Source organism: Nuphar pumila, chromosome 14 (assembly GCF_984573655.1).
Source record: "Nuphar pumila chromosome 14, dmNupPumi1.hap1.1, whole genome shotgun sequence".
NCBI lineage: Eukaryota > Viridiplantae > Streptophyta > Magnoliopsida > Nymphaeales > Nymphaeaceae > Nuphar > Nuphar pumila.
Window position 1 is genome coordinate 46,452,982 of NC_143262.1, and position 24,081 is coordinate 46,477,062.

Consider the following 24,081-nt stretch of genomic DNA (forward strand, 5'->3'; position numbering starts at 1 on the left):
TTGTATTTGGGGTCCCCGTATGCCGTCAGTATGCTCATTCGGTTCCTCTGCAGTCGATTGTCCGTTCATTATCTTCCTCATCAACATTTTTTTTTTCCTTTTTTTTCTCATCTCTTTGGTACATGTCTATGATATCCACATTCTGTTTCCCTGAACAGTATGGATTCATGGTCATTGCAGCATCCGTTCTTATCTTACAACAGAAGATCGGGTCTCCTCATTGCTCTCTTCTATTCCTATAATATAATATTGTGCCCCTGTTTCCCTTTTATGATTTCTGTAGTTACTTTGTTAAAATTATGAAGTCATCTCTTTGATCTCCATTTTATTTTGATCATTAGCACTTAACTTTCTTCAGTTCGGTTTATTTCATATATTGCTGCCATTGTTGATAACTCTTTTGGATGCTCAATTAGCAATGGTACCTAAATGTTCATCACAATCTGTTGAGAATCCTAGCCTTAGTGGACAGGAGTTTACTGTGTGCATAGATATTGACACGCCAGGTAGGTTGTCACCTGTTGCATGGCCTGGGATGTTTTACAATAAATTTATCATTCAGCAGTTTGGTCCATAAATTTGTTATCATAGGTAAGCAGGCTATGTTATCAGGTATATCGTGCTTCATCTATCGTTGCATTAGCCTCAGTCCAGACTTGGGTTTTTTGTATAATCCATCTACCATTTTCCTTATTTTCTTATATGGTCGTTAGCCTAGCTGCTTTTATACCAATTAGATTCATCTAGCTTTTTCTGTTTTTTTTTTTTTCTCCTTCTCTCTTGTACGTTGGTTGTCATGAATAACCAAAAGCTGTGTGGCATCTGCAGGTTTAGAGTTTATCTAATTAATCATTGTTGTTCATATCTATATCATCTATTTAGTCTCATCATGTTTTATATATAGTTCATTATTGGGTCAACAACTATTCTGGTTCTTGCCTTTGGGTTATAGCTCTTCATGCTGCGGCTCATCCATACACTAAATGCTTACCATAGCATAGAGGTAATCGACATCTGTACCCAGCCTCCTCATTTACACTCTCAGTCCCTTTCTGTGCATATAGCTACCCATTTTTTTTTTTTTTATTGTTATCTGTTTTAAGTCAAAATTCACCAGACACTAGGGTCCATCTATCACTACAATTCCTATGGTTACTAATAACATAGTTAGATAGTGTTGCATTTTCTTTGTTTACTTATTATTATTTTTTTTAATACCATGTTCATTTGGCATGCGTCTCTATATTCATACTAAACAACCCATCGAGAAGTATATTCCGCTTCCTGTTTTCACATCCCTTTGCACTAAGTAACAGATTTCTCCATAAAGGAGGCCATGCGATTTGATGCTCTCCATTGCTAAAATAAAAAATAAAAAAATCACATCTGCGTAGGTTAGCTCAGCAGAACACTGCTGGTGGGAATAAGTTCAACAAGCTAGTTTACAGATCAGATGACTTTGACCATTATTAAGGGACAAGGATATTCTTCACCATCAGACAGACTGGAGTAAGGGATGTTTAGATTTTTTTTTTTTGCATATCTTTCTTTCATCGTTTTCCTTGTAAATCTGCATAATTTTCATCCGGATTACACTTATATTGAGTGATCATTCAGACCTGTATCAACTTCAATCATGTGATTATTGCCATATGGTCATCATCTGATCGAAATCCAGTAAAACACAAAGTTTGATTTTTCTTTTTCCTTTCTTGGAAAATAATGGAACAAAAAAAAAATAATAAACTGATCCCATATGATAGAAATGCCTTCTGAAGATCAGTGATGTCTGGATTCTAGATTTTGCTAATTGGTTGACTAGGAGTTGGTCACTAATTTTCTGCCAATCTGATATTTTGAATTCGTTAGTTTTGCAGTAGGACACTAGAGATACTTGTTTTTTTTTTTCTTCCTCTTTACACTTCAGAATACTGGTTGCAACACTAACTGTCTTACTGTTCTCTTTCATTGGATTCCTATTATTGTATGTAATTCTGAATTGGTTAAAGTCAATTTTCTTAAATACCTTCTTTCTTTTTTTAGATTTCAAACCCATCTGATACACTTGGATCCCACAATGGTTGTGGTCTTAATGATTAAGAGACTTATGGGAGTCCTCAAATGAGGAAGACACAGCAGAATCGTTGAGATTAAGACCCGTGCTGATGGTCTTCAATGGCCCTCTGTCTGAATCATCTCTTCAAAAACCGATTTTCAGACTTGTAGATTCGAGTTACTTGGTTTTGTTTATTCCTTAGGAATGCTTTCTACAATTAATCTGAATCACCCCTAGCCCTTACCCTGTTGTGAATTTTTCACAGGAGCATAGCAATACCCATGAGCTTAGTATACAGCCCATGATCACCTCTTCTCCTGCTAACACTCACCTATATTTAGATTGTTGCCACTTCACTATGTTTAGCACTTACAGCTCCTTTACCATGATAATTCCTACATTTATCCATTTATTCAAAACCTGTAGATTCCAGCATTACTCTCATCCACCTATGTTACATGTAGGTCATATGTGGTATATATATAGGTATATATATATATATGTATATATGTGTATACTCATATACATATATGTATGTAGGTAGGTATGCATGTGCATGGGATATGTATATATCACTTCTTACATCTTAAATCATAAATATCTTGACATGTGAGCACCTCACATTTGGCATATTTGAAATGTGCAATTCTCTTCTGCTTTCATCCTAACTGTAGTATTTTGCAGGGAATATGTGGAAAACATCATTACTTGGGATTTGTATTTTCAATTTCATGTATTGTAATAGTTAGATCTTAAATGAGAATTTACATTTCATGCTTTAGATAGAATGAATGAGCATTGTAAATATCATGAATTACTTGTTATGCATACATTTTTCCTTCATTTCTCAAATTCACACAATGGTGAAACACGAATGGCACGTGCACCATTTCATAAGAGGTAAACTAGTCCTAAGTTGATGATTTACATCAACGGCCATAGTCGGGATGTGAACAAGACTTAGGATTTTTGCCTTTTATAAAATAACATTGGATCCACACTGGATCCTCTTCAAAATCATCATATTTTCAAATATTTCCCCCTTTTATTAGAGTTTAACTTAGAATTAATTCAATATATATACCAATGGCCATAGTCAGGGTATATTGAGAGTTAATTTCATTTTAAACTCTATAAAAGCACCAAAATGTATTTTATTCTTCACCTGAATTTAAATATAGATTATTATATAATACATCCAATGACCATAGTCAAGGATGCATTATATCTTCAATCTTATTTTAATTCATTTAAAGAATGGAATAGCTTTTCAAAATCCAATTTCAAAAATCCAGATTCATTCATCATTTAGTATAGAATTACATCATATTTTCAAAAATTCATTTTTCAAAAACTCCAAGTAAATATCTTTCTTCAAATCTATCTTCAATCCTTATCAAATCCGATTCATTCTTTCAATTTTCAAGATTCAATTTCATTGTTAAATCTCAAAATTCAAACTCTGAGATTTCAAATTCATTTTTTATTCAAATCAGATTTCAAAGTTCAATTTGACTTTGAAATTCCAAATTCATTTATATTCAAATACTCCAAATCAAATCTAAAGTTCAATTTGACTTTAAGATTCTCTTCCTCTTCTACATTTCAAAATTCAAACTTCAAATTTAAGGTCTAAATCGACTTTGAAATTCATTTATTCAAGATTCAATTTCTGAATTTTAAATCCAATCTGGGTTTTCAAAAACCAGACCCATTTTCAAAAGTCTCATTTGGACTTTCAAAAACCCAAAATCCATTCTAGGATCCAGAATCCAAATTTCACCTTGGATCTCAGACTTCAGATCCAAAATTTCCTTTAGGATCCAGGACCCCATCTCACTTTGGATCTTAGACTTCAGATCCAAATCCATGTTAGGATCCAGAATCCAGTCCTACTTTGGATCTCAGACTTCAGATCCAAATCCGTCTTAAGATCCAGAACCCAATTCTACATTTGGGTCTCAGACTTCAGATCTAAATCCATCTTAGGATCTAGAATCCAATTTTATCTCGGATCTCAGATCTCAGATCTTAAATCCATCTTTAGATCCAATTCCATTCTCAATTCTAGATTTCAAATCCAATTCCACTTTCAGATCTCATCCAAAACTCCCTAAATCCAATTCTATTCTTAAATACCATTTGATTATCTCAGATCCATTCCAAACTTAAAAATCCGAATTCAAATTCCATCTCAAGTATTCATTTTCTTTCCTAAATTCAAATTCAAATTCAAAGCCCATTTTTTTTTTGACTTTGAAACTTTATTTTCTTTCATTTCAAAGCTTCAAGTGATCCTTTCCCACTTATCCTTCCAATCCTGATTTACTTTAAAAAACTTAGAGCTCCTCTGATCTATCTCAAAGTTCTAAGTTAGATTAAATCATTTCTTCACTCCTTTGCCAAGTTCATCTCAGAATACTTGGAAATTTCTAAATTAATTTTTGAAAGAGCATTCATCCTTGCATCGCACAAGCATGATTCTTTGTGCATTTAGATCTTTAAAATAAATTCTTAGGTTATATTTAGTTAAAGCAAAAGGCATAGATTCGATCCTTGGTTCGATTACCCCTGGTAAAAGCGCCAGGAACGGTCGAACCTCGTACCGACGAGCGAATCCCGTCTCTCCATTTTCCCGCAATATTTTCAAAATGGAGGCGAGTGATTTTCTAAATATTTTTCAAATCAAGGTCAAGTGAAACCACGCAAAATAGTTCCACTTCTCTCTTTCTTTCTTTCTTTTCTCTTCTCTCTTTCTTTTTTTTCTTTTATTTTCTTCCCTTCAAAAAGGAGGAGAATAGAGGTTAGAAAAGGGAAAGAGAAGGAAGAGAGAGAAGTCACAAAGAGGAAAAATTTTGCGATGATCACAGGTTTGGCGACCGTGATGGGACCCGTCTTCGTCCGGTTGGATCTATGCCTTTGCTTTGCTTTTATATAATCTAAGTCTTTATTCTAAAATATGTCAGCTACATTCTCCATACAAACCTTAGGAGCCTAGACTTTGTCCTAAGCTGACATCATTGCATATAGGATCTAAGTATGGTTTGGTAGGACTATATTGAGGAGATTACTTCATGTTCACATTAGACTTAGGTTTTAAATACAACTCTCCTCAATTCTAGGGATTGAATGCAAACAATGTATGCAAGTGTATGCTTCTTTTCATTTAAAATCTATCTCTTTAGGACTTGCATTAAAGCCTTCTGATTTTATTGCATGTTGATCATATTTTTGAAAACATCCCTACCTATATTGTCCCGGTCTTCACGTTGCTGGGCTGTCTCACTGAACCATAGTTCGGGAGAGAGCCTCACAACTGGACCACTTATTTGGGTTCGCGCCCCCCTACCACGTACCTAAGGGCCATAGTCCGAGGTATATCGGTAGGTGCTCAAGGATGTTGGGAAGCCCTTACCTTAGAACCGGAGAAATATCTTATATGCCACGTACTTCGAGCTTCGGCTTGAGTATATCGGCATACCTTGATTGAAATCAGATGATCTGAACCATAGAGTTAGGATTAAGGTCCTACAAGCTATTTTCAAATATTGCATATAGAGTCAGACTTTAGGGAGTGCTGTGTGCGCATCCTTGTTTGTGAAGCTATGATTATGCGATATTTTTCTTGTATTCTCCTATATCGACCTCTTTTAAAACCCTGGGTGTACTCTTTAAAACTTCCTCTATTTTCAAAAACCCCAGGTGCATATTTTTTTCCCTTTGCCTATATTTCTTTTTTGTATGTCAAAATTTTTTCTTAAAAACCCTGGGAAGTCTTTTTCAAATCTCCTGTTCTTTCCAAAATTTCCAGGATTAATGTTTGTCCCCTTCTTTCATCAAAAAGTCTATCCGTAAGTCCTGCATTCTATCTGACTCTCTTCCTCTTTTGCCTCAGTATCACTCCGATGGCATCCGAATCTCCCGATGCTATCTTTCCTTGGGATCATGTCTTCTATCAAATAAGGGATGGAACCCCAGATCATCGGGTCATCCAGTCTCGTACCTTCTTCCCTCGGTGGTACTATTCTTGGTTCACCGCCTTCTCGCGTATGTTCCCAGACCACTTGGATGATTGTGGATTGGAGATGGCATCGGCAGTTGGCAAGCGAACCATCAACGGCAGTCTAATTCAGGCTATGGCAGAGAGATGGAATCCGCGTACCTGCACGTTTTGGTTTCCGTGGGGAGAGATGACTATGCTAATGGACGAGTTCAATAATATCATGGGATTGCCAGAACCAGCTGGTCAGCCAGATGATCCGGTCGAGCAGCAATTTTTGATCAATGTCAAAGGGGTCGATGTTCGAGAAGCATTGGCCAGAGCTACAGGGAGCAGATCCTGGCCTCTCACAAAGATCAGCGAAAGTCAGTTCATCGATCTATTCGAACTCTACAACAAATATGGGGCCTACGAAGAAGTCGATACCTTATCTCGAGCAGCGAAAGAAAGGATCCAGCATGCCATGGTCCTATGCACAGTGGGGCTGGCATTCTTTCAGGATGGTCAGAATTTCATCGATATCAGAGTCGCCCAGCTTTTTCGAAGATGGGGAAGCAAGCAGACCCGTCAGCTTTCAGTATCCATGGCAGCTCTAGCTTTTCTCTACAGAGGTTTAGCACGTTTCGCCCTCGGAGAGACCATTCTGGTGGAAGGATGCATGTATGCCTTGCAGTCATGGTTCTTGCGAAATGTGCCATCAAAAGCCAGTTCTTTCAGATTCAGCAGCAAGCAGCCGAAGTCAGCCATTCAGTGCCGAGCTTTGATCGAGAAACTGCATCAGGAGGAAATCGTTTGGGACTTCTTCGACAGAAGAGAGACCATTCCTAGTTACACCTATGCTTGTGACAAGCGTTACAAACTGCTCGGCCCGTTCTTCTGCGTAGACTATCAGCGAGAGAGATGTCTCAGACAGTTTTCGCAGCGGCAGGTTCGTGCCAACACTCGCTTCCCGACAGGCCGCATGCCAGAGTTCGATCTACGGTCAAATCAGTGGTCTGGAGCATACCACGTCGCCAAATACACTTGGGACTCCTTTATTCCTTTGTCTATATTTCCTGGTCCTCATATATCATCAGAGTATCGAGAATGGTGGCAAACTGTCTGCCCACCTTCTCTTTGTATTTAAATTTCGTCATTAATGAAAATGCAAACTTTTATTTTGTGGCCAAATCTTATTTTATTTCATATAGTTATGGATTCATCCCCAGTGATGAGACCCATTCTGTCTATTGTTCTATCCCTCGCCGTAATAGACGACCTCGCCTAGGTCATAAGGCGCATTTTGTCACCATAAAAGGGTGATGCGATCATTGCAAAAATTTGTCAATTTCTTCCCTCATGCCTTTTCTAAAAAGAAATCATATTTTCAAAAGTTTCCTCGAACCCTAATCATTCCTCTCACCTCCACAGGAAATCACTGGCATTGGCAAAATGGTCGTAACAAGGGCAGGAAAAGAAACAGTTCCTCAACATAGCGACAGCGAGGCCGAAGGGATAGATTCTCCCAAATCAGTCAGAGGACAAAATCAGAATCAAACAGATGATATCGATCCAGCCATGTATAATCTGTTTAAAAGAATGATGACCAAAATGATGGCTGAGCAGGCCGAGGCCAGTAAAAAAGAAGTCGTTCCGAAGAGTAAGCCAAAGAAGAAGGCCGTGAAGAAGTCATTCAGGATTGTTAGGAAGCAAGTACAGCCCGACACCACTTCTGAAAAAACAGAATCCGTTGAGGAATCAGAAGAAGAAGAGCAGCTTGTCTATCAGAATCCTCCACCGCAGTTTGCAAAGACCACTGCAGAGCCCGAATCAATCAACAAGCCCGTTCCAACTAATGACCCGATGCAGGAACAAATGAAAGAAATGAATCGGGCCATCAAGGATATTCAAGCTAAAAGCAAGGGCAAGCAGACCTACTCCGGTGAAGACTTCTATCATGGTCTGGACGGGGATGACAATTTGGAAAATTTCCCTCGCAAGTTCCTTAAATTCGATGGAACCAGTAACCCCAAGGCTCATTTGGCCACTTTTTATGCCGAGTGCGGCCACTTCAGAAAAGACAATCGGGCGTTATTCGTATGCTTTCCTCGCAGCTTAGAAGGGGTAGCGGCCAGGTGGTATGCAGACCACATTAATCCTATCGAACTAAGAGAGTTCGATAAAGTTGTGAACATGTTCATTGAGCACTTCATGTTTAATGTTGAAGCCTCACCAACCCTCAATCATCTGTACAATTTAAAACAGATGGAAAATGAGAAAGCCAGTGAATTCATCCACAGGTGGAGAAGCACCTGTAACAGAATGAAGATTCCCATCCCGGAGGAACACGCCCTACAAATCATTCTGAATAATTTCGCTCAGCCTTTGAGGAACCTCATTTCCACTTCACCTGCCAAGTCATTCATTAAATTAATTGAGAGAGCCGAGTGGCTCGAGACCGGCCTGGACAATGGTCTATACGAAGGATATCCTTTTGTCAGAGAAAATCCAGATCAAAAGAAAAGGCGCACGTCGCCTATGCCGCAGGATTGACAGATCAGGGCAGCAGTGGTTCTGACAAAAAGAAGAACAAGAAGGGCCGCAACAAGAACTCAGGACATCCCAGTGCCGAAAGGACAAACTCGGCAACCCAGAAGGGAAAATTTGTTAAGCCCATCCAACCAGCACCCCAGCTGTAAACACCCCAAATTTTTACTCACCTCCCCAACATTTCCACCAAGCATCAACATCCAGCCTCTGAAATCGCTGGAGGGCAAAATGGTCATTTTCTGAGCCCGGACCTTGCAAAAGTCTAAATTTCATCTGCAACTCTCAAAATTTCTCTATTTTGTCTCAGATAGTCAAAATCTTACTCCTGACAGAAGACAGGAATCCTCAAGTCTTGGTTCAAGATTCCATTTCATAAGACATGACATTGCATATCATTGCATGAGCATTTCAAATCACTGCACTGCACAGCATGTCATTTCGAGGTCCAGAATTCTTGATTTCAAAATTTTCAATCCAGATTCGAATTTTAACTATTTTCAAAATTGATTTCAAAACCCTGGGTCTTCAAAATTATCAATTCTTCCCATTTTACCCCTAGGGCTCTGAATTTTAAAATATTTTCTCAGGAAAACGATATGGATAGTTTTCAATATGGATTTCAGTCACTTCACCTCAGATTTTGCCCTTTTTGACAATTTCAAATATCTTTCTTTTACAAAATCACCCTACAAGGGCCAACTCTTTCCAAAATTCCTGTTTTGCCCATTAGTCCAGATTTTATGAAAATTCCAAAAAGAAGTTGTGGTTTTATCCTTATTTCACTAAAGAAGCAATGTGGGACCCACACTGAGGTGGTGTCACACAAGCTTTCCTTTTGAAAATTTGAATTTTGAAAAACCCAAAAATATAGGAGCCTTGTCCCCTGGATTGGTGCCACTTGTCATTTCTCTCTCCTCCCATTTCCATGCCAAGTGTCAGTGTGGGGCTACCTTCAGAAGCCGCCACATGTCATCCCATTTATCTGCCATGTGTCACCCTATCCATCCTGCGCCATATGTCATTTCAAAGAACACCAGGAGATGCCAAGTGTCATAGGTTGTCCTGTCTAGAAAAAGTGGAGTTTGTCTCCTCCGAGGTGGCGCCACTTGAAGTGTGTCTCCTGCAGGGGACACGTGTCAACCCCTCCTTCCTTCTAGAAAAGTAGCCTGACACATGTCCTCTCCCTATTTTTTTCAGAAAAGTAGGAAACATGTGTCACTCCTAAATTCCTACAGAAAAGGTAGGCTTGTCTCCTCTGAGGTGGCGCCATCTGGAGTGTCTCCTGCAGAGGACACATGGCAAGCTCTTATTTCCTCAGAAAAAGCAAGTGCCATGTGTCATTTCCTGCTTTCTTCAGAAAAACTAGAATTCAAAAGTTCAAAACTCCTCATAGGTGGCGAAAATCAAGAACTACCTTTTTCATCTTATCTGAGATGGCGCCACATGGCTTGGCCCACCTTCTCTCCCCTCTGCCACGTGTCATTCTCTACTTCTTTCAGAAAAAGTAGAGGACACATGTCTTCTCCCTACTTCTTTCAGAAAAGTAGGAGACACATGTCACTCCTGGCTTTCTTCAGAAAAAGCAAACCATTCAAAATTCAAACAAGGCACTAGGTGGCAAAAATCCTGAGCTCTGATCTTTCCAGATGGCCTGTGAGGGCGCCACATGTCCCTTCCCTCCTTCTCATCCCTCTGCCACGTGTCATCTTCTGCTTCTTTCAGAATAAGTAGGTAACACATGTCTCCTTCTCACTCCTTCAGAAAAAGTAGAGGACACAAGTCCTCTCCCTACTTTTTTCAGAAAAGTAGGAGACACATGTCACTGCCCTCTTTTTCCTCCCTCTTGCCACATGGCATTGTAGGAGCCACCCTGAGGTGGCGCCACATGTCCATCCTCCATTCCTCCAGGGCCAACCTCCATTTGAATTTCAAACTTCCCCCTGAGGTGGCGCCATTTGAGAAAGCCTCTCCAGACAGCTGACACTTGTCCGCCACATGTCCAGATCTCCTTTCTCCAGAAATGGTAGAATTCAAATTCCTCTGAGGTGGCGCCTTCTGAGCCCACTGCTCTGACCTTCTGACATGTGTCAAACACCTTTTGAGGTGGCACCATTCCAGGACTCCACTTGGCTCCATTTTTATTTTTTATTTTATTTTTAATAAAGGTAGCCCACCATGAGGTGGCGCCACCTGAGGACTCCCTACAAAAAGTGAATTTGAATTTCAAACTCCAAGAGAGCACCCTCTGAGGTGGCGCCTTCTGGGAGTTCCCTGCAGAGAGAATCAAGCAAACTTTTGAAAAAATCCAAATTCCCCCTGCTGAGGTGTCTCACCCACAAAATTTCCATTTTTTATTTTTCTCAAAAAAATCAAAATAGCCTTTTGAGGTGGCGCCACCTGAGGGCTCCCTGTAGAAGACAAATTCGAATTTCAAATCCCTCAGATGACACCCCCTGAGATGGCGCCACATGGAGGGCTCAGATTGAACCTGTTTGAATTTTAAAATTTTTCAGAAAAGTTATAAAAACAAGGGTTCACGCCCAGCCTAAGGAGATCATTTTTTTTAGCTCTGGTGAACTTGGAAAATCCGACCTAGCCTTCCTAACATCTGATTTTGAACCTTGGAAATCGTGCCCCCTTTGGCGCATTGAAGAAGGTGGAGTAAAGTTCGTGCCGTGGCCAATCCGATTCCAACAGAGCTCGATTTTGGTGGACCATCCGAAGCTCGGAGCGAAGGACAAAGGAAGATCGTGATAGCTGCTCCTTTCAAGAGTTTCTACGCTGCGTAACAAAGCAAGGTACACTCCTTTTCCCCTTGATTTGATGCCATGATCCGATTCGGGAGTCGTTTGAAGAAAAAGCTCATCCGAGAGATGGATCGAGCTATTCTCATAAAACGACATATATAAAATGTTTCATTATGCTTCCTTGATGATTTTAAACATGCATGTAGTTAGCTAGATTTAATTTGCATTTTATTTCATTCATTTAGCATATTTCATGAATTAATTAGGATTAATTTAGCCTTTATTTCAATTCTGCTTATTTTCATAGGTCTCTGTTTTTGTCAGTCAGTCCACACGTCATTTCATGCATTTGTTTTTTATTAAAAATCCAAAAAAAATCACGGAATGCGCCCTTAGGTGTCCATAGAATTTTGCCAAAAATTCGGAGGCATTTGAATTTGTTTACTGCGGTAAACATTCAAAATGGCAAGTCGGGTTTTGTTACCTGGGATACGTTTTGAAAATCATTTGCTGACTTGTAAAATCGAGATATCCCTCATGGGAGATTCGATTTTCGATCTGAAAAATGTTCTGAACTCGGGCGAATGTCTAGTTTTTAATATGATTTTTCCAGATTTTTATTATTTTTGTTATGTCTGACAAAAATCCGAGAGTTCGGGACACGTGTCAGAGCCTAATTTGGGCCTCTGAGATCTTGGATCGACTTAGGGCTATGGTTTCTCTTTGTGTGTTGCTCCAAATCCGAAACTGTAAAAAGTGAAAGTGGTTTCCGAGATGTCCTCTGTTTGCATCTAAAAGCCTGTAATTTTTAGAACAGTTTTGACCCCTGCTTCGGATTTTTCTTGTCAGCCCCCTGTTTTTCTACATTTGTCTGTTCTGTTAGTTTAGGCAGAAATAGTTATATTTTTATTTGTGTTTCCGTTGATCAAATGCCAAAGTCATAAACATGAAAGTTGTTCATGTAGGTGTCTTGCATAACTCTGATTAATTTCATAAATTTCCATAGCCGTTTTATATTTTTTGGGCATTTTACATCAGATTAGGGGGATTTTTACCTCTGTCAGAACTAAATCCCTGTTGCCGAACTCACCATGGCTCAAATCCCAAGACTGTAAAAACCAAAAATGTTCCATTTCGGGTCTTTTAGCATTCTGCAAAATATCAGAAGTTTCCATGGTGTAAATCTTGCATTATCATATTAGGCATTGCATTTGGTTCGGATCCATAGGCAAAATCCACCATTTTAGGACTTTCTTTGAATTTTGGCATTTAAATCATATCATTTCATAATTTTTAGCATTCTAGGCTGTTTATCAGAGTAATTAGATGCTTCATACCGAATTTGGTGCAATTTGGAATCCATTTGAGGTTCGGATTATCCACAATACCAAAACAGGGTCCCGCAGGACCCGGATCCAAGTGAAAAACAAGCGAAATTCGTTATTTTGGCTAAATTTCAAAATGTCAAATTCTGATTTTACAATCCTAATGTGTTTAGAAGCATGTCATACTGCATTTCATCATCATTTGATTCAATTTGAATTTCAAAATCTCAATTTTACCAAGTTTTCCTTCAAAAACCCTGATTTTAAAGGTATAACTTTATAATTAGGGGTATTTTGGTCATTTTAACCTCAATTCCGAATTTCAAACTGTTTTCCACTGAATGTCTAGCATTTTCATCATTTCAAAATATCAAGGAAGCATGAGAATACGGTTTATATCCAATTAAGTCCAATAATTTCATAATATTATTGGAAAATCTTGGAAAACCCACATATTTGAGCTAACCTTATTTCAAGTTTGGCAGGGACATTCAAAAGAAGGAGCTGAAGTCTGCAAATTTCTTTTATTTCCTTTATTTAGTGATGTAATAATGTAAATTTTGGAATAAGAGATTTAATTTCCTGCTTAGACTAGGATGCATATCATATAGTTTGATTTTATGCAATATCTTGTTTCTATGATTCATGCATTTTATTTCAAAAGCACTATGGATGTTCACGAATGGCACGTGCACCAACTCTTAGGGAGTTGATGGACTCGGTGGGATCCATATTTACGGCCCTAGTCGGAATATGGACGAGACCCAGATCCATCATCTTTTTACTAGTCACATTGAGCCTACACTCTTAGGCTATCTTAAAATGCACATCATATTTCCAAAGTTTTCAAAATCATGTGCATCAAATCAACTGAATTCTGAACATATTCATGGCCACAGTCAGGATATGTGAAGGATTTATCTTGACTTAATGCACATTTTTCCAACAAATTTCCCTAGAAAACCTTTCAAAGTGCATTCTTTCATTCATATCATTTGCATCATAAAATCATTGATTTTCTCAAGATTTTCTCAAGAAAATTTCATTCTCAAGAAATCGTTTCTCAAGAAACTCTAAGAATCTTTCAAAATCGGTTTTCCCAAGTCAATTTCCCCATAGTTTTCCCTGGAAAATGTTATTTTCTTAAGAGCTTCAAAAGAGTTTTCCAATCTTTTTCCAAGATCAAAATCGATTTCCAAGTATTTCAAGGGTAAAATTTCCATGATTTCAATTTCCCAAGTTTTGAATTCCCTTCTCCAATGAGTTTTCCTATAAATCTTCCATCATTTTCCTAAGAAAACTCTCAAAGTCCAAGTTTTCCTAAGAAGTGTTTCCCTTTTCAAAAGGTTAATCTTTTCTCAAGAATCACTTCCATTTTCCCAGGATTTTCAACCATTCATAATTTTCCCAAGTCTTTATGAACTTTCCTGAGATTTCAAATCTTTTCCATCTGAGTTTTCTGAGAAATTGACTTTCAGCTTTTTCCTGAGAGAATCTTTTTAACTCCAAATATTTTCTAAGCATACATCATGTTTTCCAACTTGCATTTTCCAAAATCTCATAGCACATGCCTGAATTCTCTGTGCATTTAGGATAGAACATGATTTTGATGATTTAACTAAGTCAAGCACAATTTTGGTCCTTGGTTCGATTACCCCTGTTAAAGGCGGCAGGAACGGTCGAACCTCGTACCGACAGGTCGAGCCCCATCCCATGGATTTTCTCGCAATTTTCAAAAATGGAGGCGAGTATTTTAAAACAATTTCCAAAATCCGGTCAAAGTTTGAATCGCGAAAGCGTTTCCTCTTTCTCTCTTCCGCAAGGAAGGGAAGACGGGGGAAAAATTTTGCGACGATAACACCAGCCAAAAGCGAAGCAGCCAGAAAAGCCGAAGCACGAAGGTTGGAGTTATGATCGGGAATTTTCAGCATTAGAGCAGTCCCGCGAAGACATCTTAGAATATATGATGTCGAAAGGAATGATCAAACTTCCCAAGGTGGCCGATCCTCCTGTCGCTATGGGTAAATGGACTGACAAATTCTGCAAATTCCATCGGACTGTCGGACATGACACCGAGCATTGCTTTGTTCTCAAGAACATCATTCAGGACTGTATTGACAAGAACATGTTAATTGAGGACGAGGATGAGCAGCAGCCAGAAATCTTGTCCAAACCATTCCCTAAACATTCAGCTTCAGTCATCACAGAGCAAGTGTTCTCTCTGCAAGGCGGTATTCGACCATGTTCCAGGCAGGACATCCAGGATCAACATCAGGTCCTAGTCCTTCGCCAGGCACAGTCATCCGTCAAGAGGGCGGATGTCACCCCATCTTCCAGTAAAACAACAAAGGTAACAACAGAGATCACCAAAGTAGTCCCTAGGATCCCGAAGCGCTTTATCAAAGCAACTTCGAAGAAAGAAAAGACTTCAGGGTCAGTTCAGAAACCAATTACTGCATTATCCAACATCTCTATCTTGGACTTGACTCACGCTTCATCTGAGCACCAGCAGGTACTAGAAGATCTTCTTAGAAAGATCAAAGTCAAGCCTAGCACGACTCCGCAAGATATGGCTCAGATTGTCAATCAGGCCATGACGAATGCACCAATCACCTTCTCTGATGAGGATTTGCCGAAGCCTCATTCATTTCATAACAACGCCCTATACATAGTAGTGCGGACCAGGGGCATGACAGTCCCTCATGTGCTCGTCGATGGAGGTAGCAGCCTCAATATCTGTCCAGAGATGACGGCCAAGGCATTGGGCCTAAAAGAAGAGGAATACACCCCAGATCCGATCACTATCTACGGTTTTGATAACCATGGACAAACAGCCAAGGGGAAGATATTTCTCGAGATCTTCATCAACTATTCGGTGCATACTGTACTCTTCCATGTGGTCAATGTACCACCTACATACAATCTGCTTCTCGGGCGCACTTGGATTCACAATGCCAATGCGGTCCCATCAACCTTGCACCAGTGCATCAAATGGTCGAAGGGGGGCATGATCACCACGGTCCTAGGAGAGGATCCAGAAGAACGACTCCCGCAGCCGATGATTCCCCGTCCCACTTTCACCGCCGACATCCCGAGCATCCGGGAAGCAGAAGAAATTGATCTAAGTGAAAGTCTGGATATGCTAAATTTGAAAGAAATCCAGCCTACAGAAAATGTCACTGTAGTTGTTCAGTGGCAGGGACCCCGCTTCTTCAAGCTAGGAGGACGCCTCGATTGCACCTCAATTAAAGATCACCCTCTGTTTCCTCGATTCTCAAAATCAAGGAAAGAATTTGATCTCCTAATGAAGCACGGGTATCAGCCTTTCAGGGGTTTGGGCAAAGATGAAGACGGCATCCTGGAGCCGATCATCCCTGTTCAGCATGCCATCGGCACAGGCTTGGGTTTCACAGGTCAGTCATCAGGCAGAAAGACCATCTTCGTCAAGGGAGCTCAGTAATGAAGACAATGCCAGTGTTTTCTGTTCTCTTTCCTTTTTGTCATCTTGTAAGGGCAAGATCCGCCCCAATTTCTTTCCTTGTCTCAAACCGTCGCTTGTAAATATCAAAGTTTTCTTAATCAATGAAAAGTTTGTTTGCTCTGTTCATCTTGGTGTACACAAATTCTCTGCTTATATCCTTATCTATGTTGTCATTCTCTATCTCTGTACAAAAGGCTATTTTTCAGATATTTTACCTTTTTCTCAAAAGCCTCCTTTTTCACTTACAGGATTGCCGTGATCATGGCTCCTAAATCATTCAAAAAGCTCGTTATCAATACCAACCTTTTTCAAAATAAACCAGCCAAAGCATGCAAAACGAAGGCAGGGGCAGAAGTCAGCAAAGTGGCAGAGCAGATTGAAGAGTTGGCAGAATTCGACTCGACAATTCAAGATTTGCCAGAGTTTGCCAGCATTCAGAAGCAGGATAAACCATCACCGTTGGTTCAAGATCCAACAGAGGATGTCAATATTGGTTCAGAAGATGATCCAAGAATCCTCAAAATTGGTTCCAGTCTAAGTTTAGATGAGAAGAAAAGGCTCATCTACTTCCTCAAACGGCATTAGGAAGTCTTCGCTTGGACTTATGAAGATATGCCAGGTTTAGACTCCAAGTTAGTCGAACATCGCCTTGCGTTGAAACCAGATTGCAAGCCAATCAAACAAAAACTCAGAAAAATGGATCCTCGAGTGGCACCACAAGTTAAAGAAGGGCTTGAAGAGTTATTAAAAGCAGGGTTCATTCGGACCATCGAATACCCAGATTGGTTGGCGAACGTCATGGCGGTTCCCAAAAAGAATGGCAAAGTTCGAATCTGCATTGACTTCAGAGATCTGAACAAAGTAACCCCGAAAGATGATTATCCACTCCCCAACATCGATCTTCTGATCGATAACACGGCAGGCCATGCCATGTTCTCCTTCATGGATGGATATTCGGGCTATAATCAAATCAAATTGGCCGCTCGTGACCAATCCAAAACTTCTTTCACTACGCCTTGGGGTACTTTTTGCTATACAGTCATGCCGTTTGGACTCAAGAATGCCGGGGCAACCTATCAGAGAGCAATGGCAGTTATCTTTCATGACCAGATGCACAAAAACATGGATGCCTACGTGGATGACATCCTGGTCAAATCTAAAGAAGAAGAGGACCATCTCGATGCTCTCGGCCAAGTCTTTGAAAGACTTATCCTCTACAAATTACGACTCAATCCGCAGAAATGTGTCTTCGGGGTAGAGTCAGGCAAACTGCTTGGCTACATGATCAGCAAGAAAGGCATAGAGGTGGATCCTGCCAAAGCAAAGGCGATCATTGACATGCCGCCTCCCACCAACCTCAAAGAATTAAGGAGCCTTCAGGGGCGCATTCAGTCTATTTGACGTTTCATCTCAAATTTGGCCATGAGATGCGAGCCTTTCAATCACTTGCTAAGAAAAGAAGTGAAATTTGAATGGGGACCAGAATGCCAGCTCTCATTTGAACGCATCAAGCAGTATCTCCTTAATCCACCAGTTCTGAAGCCACCCGAACTTGGAAAGTCGCTGCTCTTATATATTTCTGTCAACCACAATGCTTGTGGCGGATTTCTTGCGCAGTATGAGGAAGGCAGCCAGATAGAGCATGCCATCTACTATATCAGCAAGACTTTCATCGATTATGAAAAGAGATACTCCCAGATGGAGAAGACATGTCTAGCCTTAGTGTGGATGTGTCAGAAGCTGAGGCATTATTTAATGGCATCAGAAATCAAGATCCTGTCGAGGCTCAACCCTCTCAAATACATCCTTGAGCAGCCTTTCCTTACAGGATGGATTGCGAAATGGCAAGTCCTCCTGATGCAGTATGATTTGGAGTACGTTTCTCAGAAGTCAGTCAAGGGTCAGTCCATCGCAGATCAGTTGGCAGATTTCCCGTTAACAGAAGAAATCAAAGCAGAAGATGATTTTCCTGACGATCGAATTTGCAGTATTCAGGAATCTCCAGTTTGGACTCTATTCTTTGATGGAGCCAGAAATATGTCTGGTATAGGGATTGGAGTCTTGTTAATCACCTCTGAAAAGGAGATGTTCCCTTATTCCCTCAAACTCAATTTCCAATGTACCCACAACATGGCTGAGTATGAAGCTCTAATACAAGGCCTCAAAATTTTGCAAAGCTTTGATGTCAAGAGAGTACACGCCTTCGGTGACTCATTACTTGTTATCATCCAAGTTAATGCTGAATGGCAAGTCAAGGATTCAAAGTTAATCCCCTATCAGAAGATTGCCTTAGCTCTCATAAGCGGCTTTGAAGAATTTCAGCTCGATCATGTCAAGAGGGAATACAATCACATAGCCGATGGTTTAGCCTGCTTGGGCTCTATTTTGTCTTTTAAAGACAGTGAATCCTGTCGTTCCTTCGAGATCGACAGACTTGATCAACCTGCCTACATTCCAGTTGAGCAAGTGAACCAGGCCGCTCAGAAGGAGAAGCCTTGGTATCAAGACATCAAAAGCTTTATTGAAACCGGTGAGTTTCCAGCAGAAATGCCAAGAAAGGAGCAACACGCAATTCAACGCATGTCAGTTCGCTATTTCATCCTCGCCAATACACTCTACCGTCGTGGGTTCAGTTCTGAGTATGCCAGATGCTTAGACGAAGACGAAGCCATGGAAGTTATCCAAGAGGCGCACGAAGGAATTTGTGGTGGCCACGCCGGCTACCAAACACTCGTCAAACAGATTATCCGTGCAGGATATTATTGGAAAACCATGCAGCAAGATTGCCATCAATTTGTAAGGAAATGCGTCAAGTGTCAAATGCACGCACCTTCCATTCATGCGCCAGCCGCATACTTGCAATCTGTGGTCTCTCCTTGGCCCTTTTCAATGTGGGCCTTCGACGTGGTGGGTCCAATCACTCCTTCTGCATCTAATGGCCACAAATACTTTCTCGCGGCTACAGAATACTTCACCAAATGGGTCGAGGTTGTAACTCTGCGAACAGTAGAAGGCCGGCATGTGGTTTCATTTATTCACAAAAATCTTCTCTGTCGCTTCGGCGTCCCATATGATATTGTGTTAGATAATGGCAGCCATTTCAAGAATGAAAAGATGAAGACCTTCTGCTCGAAGTTCGGGATTCATCACCACTTCTCAGCTCCTTACTATCCCCAAGGGAATGGTCAGGCTGAGGCCACCAACAAGATTTTGATCCGCATTTTGGAAAGAACAGTGGAAACGGGCCGTGATTGGCACGAGAAGATGCACGACGCACTTTGGGCATACCGAACCACCATTCGAACCCCAACCAATGCTACGCCTTCAGAGCTTGTTTATGGGACGGAGGTGGTGTTACCTCTACATGTTCAGAAGCCCGCGCTTAAGTTTGCGTCACTCGTTGAACTTCCGCTTGATCAATATCAGCAACAGAGGTTGGTACAGCTTGATCTATTAGATGAGAAAAGACTTAAGGCAGCAGAGCACGCTCAAGCCTATCGTCAGAAGATAGCTAGACACTATGCCAAGTCAGCCATTGAGAGAAGGTTTCGAGTTAATGATCTTGTGCTCAGATCGACAGCTCATCTCAAGCATCGGCCAAAGGGCAAGTGGTCACCCAATTGGGAAGGCCCTTATGTGGTTAAGGAAGCATTGCCCCGTAATTCCTATCGTCTGATCAATGTAGATGGAGCGGAATTGCCAAATCCTATTAATGCTTTACATTTGAAGAGATTTTACACTTAAATTCCTAGCCTTTTATACTCTTCAGAAGAATCTCTCTCAATAAAGCAACGATTTTTCTATTAAATTCTCATATCTTCTCCCTGATACTGGGGCATTTTTTTTATTTTTGATCTATACATGTCTTCCTTCGTCATATGCAGGCAGGATTAGACGAACTCTCTTTCTGAAAAACTTGTCAATCTTTCAGTTGATCTGTTTTTTAATTACATCTATTTCATTTTCTGATTTAATTGATTTTTCATCGATTTGTTATCCATTTTATCATTTTGTCAAGTTTTTATTGAGTTTTTATCAAACTTTTAAATTTTATCAATCTTTTATTTTGCATCCCTTTCAGGTTAAGGGATAAAACCTGAAACTCTTCAATTCATATTAATCTTTTATTCATTCTCCTCCAGGATAAGGGAAAATCCTGAAGTAATCAAAGTTCAGACCATCTTGGGTCAAGAATCTTGAATAAATCTTTGAAATCGTCGGAACCTATTCATGCATTTTGTCAATTCTTCTAAAATCCGACTCTTGGATAAGAATTATCTCCTTCTTATCTGGGTTCCGACTCAGATTTTCCTTTTGTATATTCTCATTTTTTGAAGTTTCAAGTTCCGACTTGAACTTCCTTTTGAATCCAACGCTCGTGTTGGACAATTCATTTGTTTTGAGAATTCGAGTTTTCGAACCCGATTCTCACCTTCTTTCGTGTATTTAAAAACCGAGTTCCGACTCGGATTTTCCTTCTTGCATATTTTCATTTTGAAGTTTCAAGTTCCGACTTGAACTTCCTTTTGAATCCAATGCTCGTGTTGGACGATTCTTTGTTTTGAGAATTCGAGTTTTCGAACCCGATTCCCGCTTTCTTTCTTGTATTAAAAACCGGGTTCCGACTCGGATTTTCTTTCTTTTATATATATATTCTCATTCTTGAAGTCTCAAGTTCCGACTTGAACTTCCTTTTGAATCCAACGCTCATGTTGGACAATTCTTTGTGTTGAGAATTCGAGTTTTCGAACCCGATTCTCACTTTCTTTCTTGTATTAAAAACCGAGTTCCGATTCGGATTTTCCTTCTTTTATGTATATATTCTTATTTTTTAAGTTTCAAGTTCCGACTTGAACTTCCTTTTGAATCCAATGCTCGTGTTGGATAATTCTTTGTTTTGAGAATTCGAGTTTTCGAACCCGATTCTCACTTTCTTTCTTGTATTTAAAAACCGGGTTCCGACTCAGACTTTCCTTTTTGTATATTCTTATTTTTGAAGTCTCAAGTTCCGACTTGAACTTCCTTTTGAATCCAACGCTCGTGTTGGATAATTCTTTGTTTTGAGAATTCGAGTTTTCGAACCCGATTCTCACTTTCTTTCTTGTATTTAAAAATCGGGTTCCGACTCGGATTTTCTCTTTTGTATATTCTTATTTTTGAAATCTCAAGTTCCGACTTGAACTTCCTTTTGAATCCGATGCTCGTGTTAAAAATTCGAGTTTTCAAACTCAATTCTCACTCATTTCTTATATTTGAAAAAAAACCGAGTTCCGACTAGGATTTTTCATTTTCCCTAAATTTTCATCAAAATGTCCATTCTATTTCCCCTTCAGGATAAGGGATAATCCTGAAACACCGGCAATCATTCTCGCTTAATGCTCAAGTATCTTTGAATGTCGGTCTCATTTTTTAAATTCTCCTATCGAACTATCCAGTGCTCGTGCTGGTACGCATTTCGAAAATCCAGTGCTCGTACTGGTGAGCATTTTTTAAAAACCCAACGCTCGTACTGGGGCTTTCTTTTCGAAATCCAGTGTTCGTGCTGGCACATCTAGCGCTCGTGCTAGTGTTTGGCTGACTAATCAGTTAGCCCTCCAGGTTCAGTCTTTGTGCTAACCAAGCATCATCATTTCAAGCTATAAATTCTCAATTTCGACCGTCAGGTTACCATTCTATCAAGAATCAATCTTTTCTTGCGAAGGACCCTCTTCGGGGAGAGTTCGAGGGAGCTCGTTCTTTTCGCATGCAACCATCTTTCGTTCGCAAGGACACTCTTCCAGGGAGAGTTTGAAGAGACTCGTTTTCTTCGCAAACAGTTTGCAAAACAACAACCAACTTTACACAAGAGAACCCTTTTTCCAGGGAGAGCTTCGACGGAAGCTTGTTTCTTTTGTGACCCTCGTTTTATCATCTTTGGCCAACTCCTTCATAGAGGACCCTCTTCTAGGGAGAGTGTGATGGACTCGTTCCTCTGTGATACTTTCAACTTTGTTTTTCGGCCACCTTTCCATAAGAGAAGCCTAGAGATAGGGAGTTTTGACGAAAACTTAATTTCTCTTCGAAAGTTCCGTTTTGCAAACACCTCCTCTTTCAGGGAAGAGAGGAGTATTTCCAACTTCTCATTCAGGTAAGGGTTTAAGCCTGAGTCTCTCTTTTTAGGGAAAAAGAGAGGAGAATTTTGTCATGGACGCGTCAGTTCGATATCAAGCAATCTCTTTCATCAAGGATTTCTAGAATACGTTGCCAATTTACTATCAAAAGTCATTGTTGACCTCAAAACTTTCATCATACAAAGAATTATCTCAAACTACCTTCAGTATCATTTTCAAAGGGGCAAGACTCTTGCGAAATAAGAGCCAAATTCAAGCTTTTTCTGTTGGTCAACCAAGAGGTTGAAGAAAAATCTTTGATATGACCGGCAAAGGAAAATTCAATGATGTTGAAAAGCTATAAGTGAACTGATATTGATCATAGCTGTGGCGCATTCTTAAAGATTTATTCTTTTGGCAGTAAGACAGTGGAAATATCCTGGGCAGTAAAAAGAACCTACCCAATCCATATATCCTCAGTCATCCAAGCTAAGCTACAATCAAACATCCGCAAAAGGGATCTCTCAATTGTCGTCAAGATGAAGACGAATTAAGCGAGTGGACCCCCGGAGAAAAAGAAGATTTGAAACATCTCCAAGATGACGGAGTTTGTGACGGATCCTTCCAGGGAAAGTTCGGATCACCGTCGAGATGAAGGCGGATGCGATGAACCTACCGACAAACCCTAAAAGATATTTGATTTCTGCTATCATTTAGAGATTTCAACCCAAGAACCAATGTCATAATTCCCGAGAAAGAAAAAGAAGGATCGGAGCATCTCCAAGATGAAGGAGTTTGTGACGTACCCTTCCTCGAAAAGGAGAGAAAAGTCAGGACATCTCCAAAATAAAGGATGATGTAAAAGAAGCTAAGAAAGCTCCACGGTTCAAAAGAGTGCAAACAGATCATCATGGGAAATGCCCAGGATATCAAACTGCCCGAAACTGTCAAGAATCGTCTTTTATCTATGTGAAATTCTTTGTCAATGGCTTTTCACTTAATTGCTTTTATGAAGCTAAGAATGTTTTCCTCTCTTTTCATGTCAAGGAAATTGATATCTTCCTTAAAGAAACTCAACAGCAACACATTTAAATTTTAGATCTCAAATTCTACAGAGTTAGCCCAATTGAAGCTAATACTCTAGGTAGAAAGAGGTGATATTTTCACACATGAGCACAATTCAATCATTCCGAATCAACTACAATTTTTGGCATCTTATTGGCAACATTTTCTGATTATCCCAACATGAAGTGTGAACTTGAAGATCGTTTTGACGTATCCTGACGTCATCCCTCCTTAGGACTGAAAAGTCCTTTCCCTCCGTCTGATCTGAGCGCTCTCAGATCCGCACACTTCCCTGTGCTCCCCACTGTCCCGCCATAGACAGTTCCCGCTCAGGATAAGGGATTAAACCTGAACTTTTTGCAAAAGATCTGTTATTGTCAAAAGCTATTTTCAGTCTCAGCAATGAGGCACCCAAGAACAACCCCTTTTCAAGCTTTAGGGACCCCCACTTTCATCCTTTTGCAAAACCCCTCTTGGACTTGTTGTGCAAGGTCTAGAGGCCCATCATAGTTTTCCTCGCTCCTCGAGGATTCTGTATCCATTCAGGCTAAGGATTAAACCTGTCACCTCGCTCCTCGAGGTGTAACCCAAAAACCTTCTGCGAGAGGTCGTCTGTTTTTAGAAAGCTGAGTTTAGTCTCAGCAATGAGGCGCCCAAGATCATCCCTTTTCCAAGCTTTAGGGAATCCATTGATTTTCTCTTCTCGCAAACCCCTTTTGGATTTGTTTGTCCAAATTCCGAAGGGCCCATCATGGTTTCTTCATCCGAGGATTCCGTATGGTCGTCCCT